This window comes from Chiloscyllium punctatum, chromosome 44 (assembly GCF_047496795.1).
Source record: "Chiloscyllium punctatum isolate Juve2018m chromosome 44, sChiPun1.3, whole genome shotgun sequence".
NCBI lineage: Eukaryota > Metazoa > Chordata > Chondrichthyes > Orectolobiformes > Hemiscylliidae > Chiloscyllium > Chiloscyllium punctatum.
In genome coordinates, this window is record NC_092782.1 from 65264131 (window position 1) to 65276913 (window position 12783).

The following is a 12783-nucleotide window of genomic DNA, read 5'->3' on the forward strand; positions in this document are numbered from 1 at the left end:
CTGGCAATTTGCAAATAGTAGAACTTTCAAATGCTGGAGTAATGGAAATGTAATCGTCTGTAGATAATCACTGAATTAGAATGAGAATATTCTTGATTGTCACATGTACTCAAGAAGTACACTGAAAATGTTACAATGTCACCCCACACGGTGCCATCTTAGGTCCAAGTAGCAACAAAATACAAAGGTAAAGGGAAAAAGAAAGGAAAACAAGTTTATATTGCTTACTGTTGTTCATTGTATAAGTTTGAAAAATGAGAATAAAGTCAAAAAGATAAGCATTACAGTCTCCCAGTAGATCAGTGTGAATGGCTTCCACATGTGGTCTGCCAGGGCTCGCACGGCATTGACCGTCTGCACCAGTCTGCAGTCCAGCAGTTACCCACTCCGTACAGACCTCCAGCCCCCGGGTCATACCCACTCCGTACAGACCATACCCACTCCGTACAGACCTCCAGCCCCTGGGCCATACCCACTCCGTACAGACCATACCCACTCCGTACAGACCTCCAGCCCCCGGGCCATACCCACTCCGTACAGACCATACCCACTCCGTACAGACCTCCAGCCCCCGGGCCATACCCACTCCGTACAGACCTCCAGCCCCCGGGTCATACCCACTCCGTACAGACCTCCAGCCCCCGGGTCATACCCACTCCGTACAGACCTCCAGCCCCCGGGTCATACCCACTCCGTACAGACCTCCAGCCCCCGGGCCATACCCACTCCACACAGGCCATACCCACTCCGTACAGACCTCCAGCCCCCGGGTCATACCCACTCCGTACAGACCTCCAGCCCCCTGGTCATACCCACTCCACACAGGCCATACCCACTCCGTACAGACCTCCAGCCCCCGGGTCATACCCACTCCGTACAGACCTCCAGCCCCCGGGTCATACCCACTCCGTACAGGCCTCCAGCCCCCGGGTCATACCCACTCCGTACAGACCTCCAGCCCCCGGGTCATACCCACTCCGTACAGACCTCCAGCCCCCGGGTCATACCCACTCCGTACAGGCCTCCAGACCCCGGGTCATACCCACTCCGTACAGACCATACCCACTCCGCACAGACCTCCAGACCCCGGGCCATACCCACTCCGTACAGGCCATACCCACTCCGCACAGGCCTCCAGACCCCGGGCCATACCCACTCCGTACAGGCCATACCCACTCCGCACAGACCTCCAGACCCCGGGCCATACCCACTCCGTACAGACCATACCCACTCCGTACAGACCTCCAGCCCCCGGGTCATACCCACTCCGTACAGGCCTCCAGACCCCGGGTCATACCCACTCCGTACAGACCATACCCACTCTGTACAGACCTCCAGCCCCCGGGCCATACCCACTCCGTACAGACCTCCAGCCCCCGGGCCATACCCACTCCACACAGGTCATACCCACTCCGTACAGGCCTCCAGCCCCCGGGCCATACCCACTCCGTACAGACCTCCAGACCCCGGGTCATACCCACTCCGTACAGACCTCCAGACCCCGGGTCATACCCACTCCGTACAGACCTCCAGACCCCGGGTCATACCCACTCCGTACAGACCTCCAGCCCCCGGGTCATACCCACTCTGTACAGACCTCCAGCCCCCGGGTCATACCCACTCCACACAGGCCATACCCACTCCACACAGACCTCCAGCCCCCGGGCCATACCCACTCCACACAGACCTCCAGCCCCCGGGTCATACCCACTCCGTACAGACCTCCAGACCCCGGGTCATACCCACTCCGTACAGACCTCCAGACCCCGGGTCATACCCACTCCACACAGGCCTCCAGCCCCCGGGTCATACCCACTCCGTACAGACCTCCAGCCCCCGGGTCATACCCACTCCGTACAGGCCTCCAGCCCCCGGGTCATACCCACTCCGTACAGACCTCCAGCCCCCGGGTCATACCCACTCCGTACAGGCCTCCAGCCCCCGGGTCATACCCACTCCGTACAGACCTCCAGCCCCCGGGCCATACCCACTCCGTACAGACCTCCAGCCCCCGGGCCATACCCACTCCGTACAGACCTCCAGCCCCCGGGCCATACCCACTCCGTACAGACCTCCAGACCCCGGGTCATACCCACTCCGTACAGACCTCCAGCCCCCGGGCCATACCCACTCCGTACAGACCTCCAGCCCCCGGGCCATACCCACTCCGTACAGACCTCCAGCCCCCGGGCCATACCCACTCCGCACAGGCCTCCAGCCTCAGGTCCAATCTTGTTCCACGCAGAAGCCTCCAACCGACTCTACCTCAGGAGAGAACACCAAGAGGGGAAAAATGGCACAAAAGGAGAAAACTCAGGAAATAAACAGAAGGAGCAGAGGAGCTCCTCTTAGTGCATCCTAATCCACTGCCATGATGGTGAAACTTAGTGATTTGTTTCATATTTTATTCTGAATATGCAAAACCTGTGAAATGTAGAGACCACCCAGGAAAGGAGTTGATAGTCCAAGCCCAGACAGCAAAGTTAGCGAAAGAAAGCAGTAGGACTGAAAACAGACCCTGATGAAGAGAGAGCGAAATACCGGGAACAGAAAAGATTGAAGAAAGGAGGGAAGTTCCTTCACCTTCTAATTTACCCAAGGGCCAGCCAGGACCTGGAAGGATTCCTTTGAACATTAAGCTGCAAGAATCTTTGCCTGATTTGTGTTCTCAACTTGCTTGGTTGGAAATTAAACCATGGACGATGCACCTTCCTGCAGCGTGACATTGCCAAGACTGACACCAGTCTCATTGATACCGTCCTACTGTACACTGCTCTCATACATACCTTGTCACTAATTCAGTTGACTTAAGTTACACTATCAAGTTCAAATTAAACTGATGATTGTCTCTAAGTCCTCTATGATACAGTGACACGCTATCTTAAAGACAGCTTTTTTCCATCTCCCAAAGAGGCTCATCCAAAATTAGCAGAGTGTGCCTTGCTGCAGTGTAATCTGCCACTCTCTTCATTCACCAATTTGTCCAAAACTCTAGAAACAATCTCCTGTTTCTTTCACAATGTCAACATTGTACCCCTCTCCTCGCTTTCCTCCAATGAACGCAAACTCTCTGCTCCCCATCTCCTGCAGTCTCCAGTCAATATTCCCTGGCTCTAACCTTCTGTTCTTCCACATTGCTTTGTCCCACTATTTGTGTCAGTCCTTTCAATCCTTTAGAAAATGCTCCTTCATCAAAACTTCAGAGCTCATTTTTTTGATCACATTTGCAATTATGTTTCATATTCCCTCTGGGTGTTGTTACAACTGATACCTATTTTTCAAGAATCTAGTGGCATTTCACAGAATCATACAATGCAGAATGTGGTGATTCCACTAATTGTGTCTGAGAGAGCTCTTTGAACGATACTCACTCTGCAAATCCTTCACTCTCTGAAAATTATCACTCAATCTGCTTCCACTGCCCTTTCAAACAGCACACACCAGATCACAATCTATTGAGAATAGAATATTTGGCGATAGAAAGAATGGAAGATTTATCTTGAGAGTCAGACAATAATTATGATCCTTGAATATCCTGTGAGGTAACAGAGTGTGATAATGTTGAGGGTTTATATATATATGGAAAAGTCCAGAATATGTGGCATCTGGTTGTTACTGCACTCAATCTGCATGTTTTTATTAAGCAGAGTGTGACATTTAACAAGAGAATTCCCAGCACTATCGTTATCTCACATTGATAGAACACATCACACTGAACTCAGAGATTAATAAAGTAAAAGTTGAAATGATAACTGCACAAAATAAAGATTTTCATTTTGTGTGAAACGCTCCCGAGCAGAAAAATCTTTCTGTTTTAAGCTTTCCTAGATTTTCTTTCATTTTTCGGGGTAAGACATGTCCCCGGAAAGGTCCCAAGGTAAGGGATGTGCCCAACTCCAGACCTTGAACTAAATAGCTTCCTGGACCATTTCAGAATCAATTACATTGCTGTGTGTCTGGAGTCACATGTAAACCAGCCCAGGTAAGGACAGCAGGTTTCCTTCTATAAAGAACATTACTGAACCAGTTGGATCATTATAACAGTGAATTTTAGCCTCTGGGTCAACCGTACTGACACTTCAATTCCAGATTTATCAATTGAAGTTAGGTTCCATGAGCTAGTGTAGCATTTTGTAAACTCATGTTTGTCCATGCTTTAAGTTGGGAATCGAGATTGCTATCGCAGTGGTAAGACTGCACTGCCAAAATGTCCCATTGATACTTATTATTCAGCCACCTGAAAGACCATTCTCCATCCATCAACATTATTCATCTGCCAGGAAGTTTGTCAATACTGACAGTTATGTAGTCATAGAGTCATAGAGATGTACAGCACAGAAACAGACCCGTTGGTCCAACCCGTCCATGCCGACCAGATATCCCAACCTAATCTAGTCCAACCCGCCAGTACCCAGTCCATATCCCTCCAAACCCTTCCTATTCATATACCAATCCAAATACTTTTTAAATGTTGTAATTGTACCAGCCTCCACACTTCCTCTGGCAGCTCATTCCATACACGTACCACCTTCTGCGTGAAAAGGTTGCCCCTTAGGTCCCTTTTATATCTCACCCTAAACCTATGCCCTCCAGTCTGGACTCCCCGACCCCAGGGAAAAGACTTTTTGTCAATTTATCCTATCCATGCCCCTCATAATTTTGTAAACCTCTATAAGGTCACCCCTCAGCCTCCAATGCTCCAGGCACAAAAACACCAGCCTGTTCAGCCCCTCCCTACAGTTCAAATCCTCCAACCCTGGCAACATCCTTGTAAATCTTTTCTGAACCCTTTCAAGTTTCACAACATCTTTGCGATAGGAAGGAGACCAGGATTGCACGTAACCAGGATCCCAACAGTGGCCTAACCAATGTCCTGTACAGCCGCAACATGACCTCCCAACTCCTGTAGTCAATACTCTGACCAATAAAGGAAAGCAAACCAAACACCTCCTTCACTATCCTATCTATCTGTGACTCCACTTTCAAGGAGCTATGAACCCGTACTCGTTTGAAAGTAGAATACTCTACAGACCGGTGAGCCTGACCTCAGTGGTGGGGAAGTTGTTGGAGGGAATCCTGAGGGACAGGATGTACATGTATTTGGAAAGGGAAGGACTGATTAAGGATAGTCAACATGGCTTTGTGCGTTGGAAATTGTCTCTCAAACTTGATTGAGCTTTTTGAAAAGTAACAAAGACAATTGATGAGGGCAGAGTAGTTGGTGTGATCTATATGAACTTCAGTGAGGCGTTTGAAATGTTCCCCGCTGATTAGTAAGATTAAATCTCATGGAATACAGGGAGGACAGATCATTTGGATACAAATGAGTCAAGCTTCCAAAATAATGGCATGATGCCAGAAGTGCTTACTGAAAGTCAGGAAGGCAAAGAGGGCATCTGAGATTGCGTTGGCAGATATGGTTAAGGATGATCCAAAGAGATTCCACAAGTACATTAAGAAAAAATGAGCAACTAGAAAGAAAGTAGGGTCCCTTGAAGATCAACAAGGTTGTTTTTGAGTTGAATCTTGAGATGGGTAAGATATTAAATGACAATTTTGCATCATTTTTTACTGTGGCAAACGAAATAGAGACTAGAAAATGCAGGAAAATAAATTTTCACGTTTTAGAAACCGTTCACATTATAGAAGAGGAAGTGCTGGATGTCTTAGAAAACCTAATGATGAATAGATCTCCAGGAGCTGATCAGGTCTATCCCAAGACGTTGTGGGAAATTAGAGAGGAAATTGCAGGGCCCCCAACAGAATTATTTATATCATCTCTAACTACAGGCAAAATGTCCAAGGACTGAAGAGTGGCTAATGTTGTGCCTTTTTATTTAAGATCAAAAGTCATATGAGACCAGGTTATACTCCAGCAGGTTTATTTGAATACACAAGCTTTTGGAGTGCTGCACCTTCATTAGGTGAAGTCAAGAGAAGTGCATAGGCACAGAATTTATCAGCAGAGAGATCAAAAGATCACGCAAATAGTGTGATTGGAGTGTCAATAGGCTGAATAATAAGTCTTTGCAGGTGATCAAAAGTGTCAAATGGTGAGAGTGAAGTGTCAACAGCTGAACAGCAAGTGAAGGCATGACCTATAATCCAATTAACTAAGGCAGAGAGATAATTACAAGAAACTTAAAAAAAGATGGTGCTGGAGACCAGCCAAATGGTTGGAATACCATGATAGGTATAAGAGACACATGCTGATGGTCTAACCAAAGGAACTAGTAATCCAAAACTGTACAAACCAATTAAAATCGAGAGATCGTGACATGTTATCAAGGTAATGGTGTCAAAACAGGATAGTAAGGAAGATTTAATAAATATAGAAGTGTGGTGAGGTCACATATAGCACAATATGAACCCAAGATCATGGTTAAGGTTGTCTTCATGGGTACAGAATTTGGCTATCAGTTTCTGTTTGATGATTCTGCATTGTTATGTATCTCAAAGGCCATCTTGGAGGACACTTACCAAGGATCAGAGGCTGAATGTCTTTGATCGCTGAAGTGTTCCCTGACTGGGAAGGAACATTCTTGTCTAGTGATTATTGTGGCGGGCTACATTCATGCATTGTCATAGTCTCTGCTTGGTCTCGTCAATGTACCATGCCTTGGGGCATCCTTGCCTGCAGCGTATGGGATAGATAACATTGGCCGAGTCACATGAGTATCTGCCGTGTACATGGTGGGTGGAGTTGCCACATGTGATATTGTATCCATGTCAATGATCTAGCGTGTTCTGCAGAGGTTCCCATGGCGGGATTGTATAGTTTTGTGGTCAATGCTGTCCTAATAACTGGGTAGTTTGCTGCGAGCGGTGGTGTGTTTAAGGTTTAGCATTTGTTTTGAAGGCAAGAAGTGGAGACATAGGGATGATCTTGGCAAGATGTTCATGATTATTGATGACATGTTGAAGGCTGTGTAGATCTTGGGTTCTTGACATGCTACATGTAACCCCCCACACTGTTCTGTGTCTGTAAAATCTTCCTTACTGTACTGTTTTGACACAATCACCTTGATAACATGTTACGATCTCTCTACCTTAATTAGTTTGTACAGTTTTGGATTACTTGTAACTTTGGTTAGACCCTCAGCATGTGACTCTCGTACCTATCTTGTTGTTCCAGCCATTTGGTTTGTCACCAGCACCAGAGTCAGCATGGATTTATGAAGGGGAAATCATTTTTGCAAGGTTTGTGAAGGTTTGTAGCTCAGGTTGAGGTTTAGGGTGTAGGTTTGCTCGCTGAGCTATAGGTTTGATATCCAGACGTTTCATTACCTGGCTAGGTAACATCATCAGTGGCAACCTCCAAGTGAAGCGAAGCTGTTGTATCCTGCTTTCTATTTATATCTTTCTCCTGGATGGGGTTCCTGGGAAATCATGCTTGACTAATCTTCTGGAGTTTTTTGAGGATGTAACTCTGAAGATGGACAAGGGAGATCCAGTGGATGTAGTGTACCTGGACTTTCAGAAAGCCTTTGATAAAGTCCCACATAGGAGGTTAGTGAGAAAAATTAGGGTGCATGGCATTGGGGGAAAAGTACTGACTTGGATTGAAAATTGGTTGGCTGACAGGAATCAAAGAGTAGTGATAAACAGCTCCCTTTTGGAATGGCAGGCGGTAAACAGTGGGGTACCACAGGGATCAGTGCTGGGACCGTAACTTTTTACAATATATATTAATGATATAGAAGATAGTATTAATAGTAACATTAGCAAGTTTGCTGATGATACAAAGCTGAGTGGCAGGGTGAAATGTGAGGAGGATGTTAGGAGATTACAGGGTGACCTGGACAGGTTAGGTGAGTGGACAGATGCATGGCAGATGCAGTTTAATGTGGATAAATGTGTGGTTATCCACTTTGGTGGCAAGAACAGGAAGTCAGATTACTACCTAAATGGAGTCAAGTTAGGTAAAGGAGCAGTACAGAGAGATCTGGGTGTTCTTATTCACCAGTCAATGAAGGTAAGCATGCAGGTACAGCAGGTAGTGAAAAAAGCTAATAGCATGCTGGCCTTCATAACAAGAGGGATTGAGTATAGAAGCAAAGAGGTTCTTCTGCAGCTGCACAGGGCCCTGGTGAGACTGCACCTGGAATATTGTGTGCAGTTCTGGTCTCCAAATTTGAGGAAAGACATTCTGGCTATTAAGGAAGTGCAGCGTAGGTTCACTAGGTCAATGGCGGGACTATCTTATGTTGAAAGATTGGAGCGACTGGGCTTGTATACCCTTGAGTTTAGAAGACTGAGAGGGGATCTGATTGAGACGTATAAGATTATTAAAGGATTAGACACTCTGGAGGCAGGAAACATGTTTCCGCTGATGGGTGAGTCCCAAACCAGAGGACACAGCTTAAAAATAAGGGGTAGGCCATTTAGGACAGAGATGAGGAGAAACTTCTTCACCCAGAGAGTGGTGGGTGTGTGGAATGCTCTGCCCCAGAAGGCAGTGGAGGCCCAGCCTCTGGATTCATTTAAGAAAGAGTTGGATAGAGCTCTCAAGGATAGTGGAATCAAGGGTTATGGAGATAAGGCAGGAACAGGATACTGATTAAGGATAATCAGCCATGATCATATTGAATGGTGGTGCAAGCTCAAAGGGCAGAATGGCCTACTCCTGCACCTATTGTCTATCTTATTTTTAATTTTTTGTCATCATCTCTGCCTCAGTTAATTGGATTATACGTCATCACTTGACTTGCTGTTCAGCTGTTGATAGGGAGAAAGTGAGGACTGCAGATGCTGGAGATCAGATTCAAGTGTGCGCTGCTGGAAAAGCACAGCAGGTCAGGCAGCATCTGAGGAGCAGGGGAATCATTTTTTCGGGAAAGGCATTTGCCCGAAACATTGATTCTCCTCCTTGTACTTTGCCTGACCTGCTGTGCTTTTCCAGCACCCCATTCTCCATTCAGCTGTTAACACTTTTACTCACATGGTCTGACACTTTGATCACCTGCAGAGACTCATTATTCAGCATGTCGATACTACAATTACACCATTTGTATCATCTTTTGATTTCTCTGCTTATAAATTCTATACCTGTGCTTCTCTTCACTTCACCTAATAAAGGAGCATCACTCCAAAAGCTTGGGGTTTCAAGTTAACCTGTTGGACTATAACCTGGCGTTGTGTGACTTCTAACCTTGTCTACCCCAGTCCAACACCGGCATCTCCACGTCATGCCTTTACTTAAGAAGTCGGTGAGGGAAAGTATGGGAACTACCGATGTGTGAGTCTAATATCAGTAGTAAGTTCTTCAAGGTGATTCTGAAAGACTGGATTTACATGCATTTGGTGAAGTGAGAAATAATTAGGGATCGTCAGCATGGCTTTGTGTGAAGGAAATCACATCATTCAAATCTGAGTTTTTTGAGAGTGGAGTTGTAGATGTTGTCTACTTGAACTTTAGTAAAGCCTTTGACAAGGTTCCTATGTTGGACTAATTAATAAAGTTAGATCACATGAGATTCAGAGATGTTGCCAATTGGACACAAAATTGGCTAAATGGCAGGAGAAAGAGTGGTGGGTGGTGGTGGCAGGTTATTTTTTGGACCGGATGCTTGTGACCAGCAGTGTTCCACAGGGATCATTGCTGGGTCCACTTTTTTTTGTCATTTTATGGAAATAATTTGGATGAAAATATAGGAGGTCTGGTTAACAGGTTTATACATGAGCCAAAATAAATGGTAGAGTGGACAGTGAAGATGATCATGTAGGATGACCAGGAGATCTTGATCACTTGGGTCACTACTGAAAATGTGTTGCTGGAAAAGCACAGTAGGTCAGGCAGCATCTAAGGAGCAGGAGAATCGATGTTTCAGGCATGAGCCCTTCAGGAAAGGGGTCACTTGGGTCACTAGGCTGACGAGTGCCAGATGGAGTTTAATTTGGATAAATGTGAAGTATTGCATTTTGGTAAAACAATTATGTTAGGGCCTTGGTTAATGTTGTAGAACAAAGAGGTTCAGGCACAATTATTTTAAATTTGTGCCATACACCGGCTTGTTAAGAAGGTGTTTAGCAAGCTTGACTTCATTGCTCACTCCTTTGAGTATAGGAGTTGGGACAACATGTTGAGGTTGTACAGGAGGCTGGTGAGGCCCCTTTTGGAATATTATGTACAGTTCTGGTCGTCCTGCTATAAGAAGGATATTATTACACTGGAGAAGGTTCAGCAAAATATTACTAGGATGTTGCCAGGAATGGAGCGTTCATGTTCTCAAAATAAGCTGGGAAGTTTTTCACTCGACCGTAGGAGATTGAGAGATGACATGATAGAGGTTTATAAAATCATGAAGGATTACTTAAGGTGAATAGCAAAGATCTTTTCCCTAAGGAGGAATTCAGGGTGAGAAGAGAAAGTTTTTAAAAAGGACCTGAGGGGGAACCTTTTTACACACAGTGCGTGGCTTGTGTCTGGAATTAACTTCCAGAGGGAGTGATAGGTGCAGGTACAGTCACAACATGTAAAGAACATTTGGATACATACATGAATAGGAAATGTTTGAAGGGATATGGGTCAGGCACAGGCCGGCGTGATTAGTTTTATTAGGGAGTATGGTCAATGTGAATTAGTTGGACCGACAATTCAGTTTCTGTGATGTATGACTATATAAAATAGAATGTTCTGAGTTAGAGTGTTCCATATGACTTTTGACATCAAGATAAAGGAAGACTAATAGAGTGATGGAAGAAAATAGAGTGTAGATTTATTAGTGGTTTCAGGAAAACATTTTGTAGTTACAAGGTTAAACCTGAGGGGTCCGAGGCTTCACTGGAAGAGAAATTTCTGGGTGGCAGCTTCAGGATTCCAAGGGTTCGTGATGAGGTTGAAATAACTCCATTGAGGCTGGTATCAAGTCAACAGGTCACCCTTTATTAACACGTGGAGAGACCTCGACACTGGTCCAGTTCCCTCAGCGCCAGCTCTCCGAATGAACAGAATTTCTGACACTTCTGTTATTTTTTTTTCTTCTTTTTTTTTCTTTTTTTTTCTTTTTTTTCTTCTTTTTTTTTCAGAATCCTGTTTTTGTTTTGTTTATTTTTTTTTTCCCTTTTTTTAATTTAACCCCCACACTACCACCTAAGTGCGGTAGTGCTTATTTTTATCCCCTGCACCCATGGTGTGTGTGTGCAGGTGTGAGACACAGTGAAAAGACACAAAGTGCACAAATCTTTATTCAATTTCCACCACCAGGAAGATACACTTCTGTTATTATCTGCCAGCCAGGGCTCCCTGATTGGACCAGATTAACAGCCACAATCAGGGAACTCTTATTCTGAGGTCCACTTGGTTGACCTCATTTCAATCATTGTACGGGTGAAGAGACAGGTTGTTTTCAATGATATTAATAAAGGGACAGACATTTAAAATAATCACAGGGAGGACTCTACTGAAGCTTGAAAATAAATTCTTACAAAGAGGGTCAGTACAAAGTGTAATTATTTGCCAGAAAGCATTAATGAGGCACAATCCGGAGACTATTATCAGAAGGAGTTTCTTAATTGCTTGAAGAAAATTAAAAATCACAACACCAGGTTATAGTCCAAATGGTTTATTTGGAAGCACAAGCTTTCGGAGCACTGCTCCTTCATCAGGTGGTTGTGGAGTATAAGATCATAAGACTCAGAATTTATAGCAGATTTATCTTTGCACACCCCAGTCCAACACCGGCATCTCCAAAGCTTGAAGAAAAGTAATTGAAACAATGAGTTGTGAACAGCAACGAGGGATGGCATTAAATATCCATAATGGATCATGTGATTAAGCTAAAAACCTCATCCAAGGGAGAGCGAGAAATGCATACAAACTCAACACTTCCCTCATTACTGAGGTTAATAATACACACAAGGTGCATTGATCCCTTCTGTGTATCCAGTTGAAGAAGTAACTGAAATATTGATAGACAGGAATGTTAAAATGAGCTGCATGTTTTGGATTCCATCATCTATGATTTAACTGAATATTTTCATATGCTGTATGAAGTTAAAAATCTCACAACACCAGGTTATAGTCCAACAGGTTTAATTGGAAGCACACTAGCTTAATTAAACCTGTTGGACTATAACCTGGTGTTGTTATTTTTAACTTTGTACACCCCAGTCCAACACCAGCATCTCCGAATCATATCCTGTCTGGGTAGAGTAATATTAAACCAGTTAAAATGGTCTACAGTACTTGGTGTTTTCTGATGTTGCAGTCAGGATAAAATTGGTCTGTAGGTGAAACAGGCTCCGGAAATCAGCATCTGATGTTTCAGCATCTTATTTTTTACTTTCTTTTCATTCAGAAAATATTCTAGCATGTTAAGTTTGAAACAGATTAAAATGACATAGAGAATTTGAAATGAACCTCCAAAAACAGCTTGTTTTATCATTGAGAGTTTCAGATGCAGGACAGTCACTGTGAAAGGAGAGTCATCATGTGGTACAAATCCATGTCAAGTTGATGCCATTTATACAATTTCTTTGCCAATTTTTTTTCATGATGTCATAACTTTATCAGATTTGAATCATTTGTCTTTTGAATTCAACCACCTCAGATTTGTTATTTGCCCAATTCAAACTTATAACGTATATATTCAGTTTTGGACTGCCAGTTGATAAACTTGACAGAAATGTGGAGCCTTTATTCTTCACATGATCTGAAATAAAAGTAAATTGATGAACATTAATGCCTCTCCTCCACCAGAAGATAGAACTCATGAAAGCACAAAAAAAAATTGGTAAAGAGTCAAGAATCCTCTTTGTGAGAAAGTCTATGGAAGATAATGT

General features: G+C 44.4%; 1 protein-coding gene across 1 annotated transcript in view; it reads left to right on the top strand.

The window, feature by feature from the left end:
• Positions 1-12783, top strand: part of LOC140467040 (semaphorin-3E-like) — a 313608-nt gene that overhangs the window by 284735 nt on the left and 16090 nt on the right. The gene's annotated exons all lie outside the window — the stretch shown is intronic.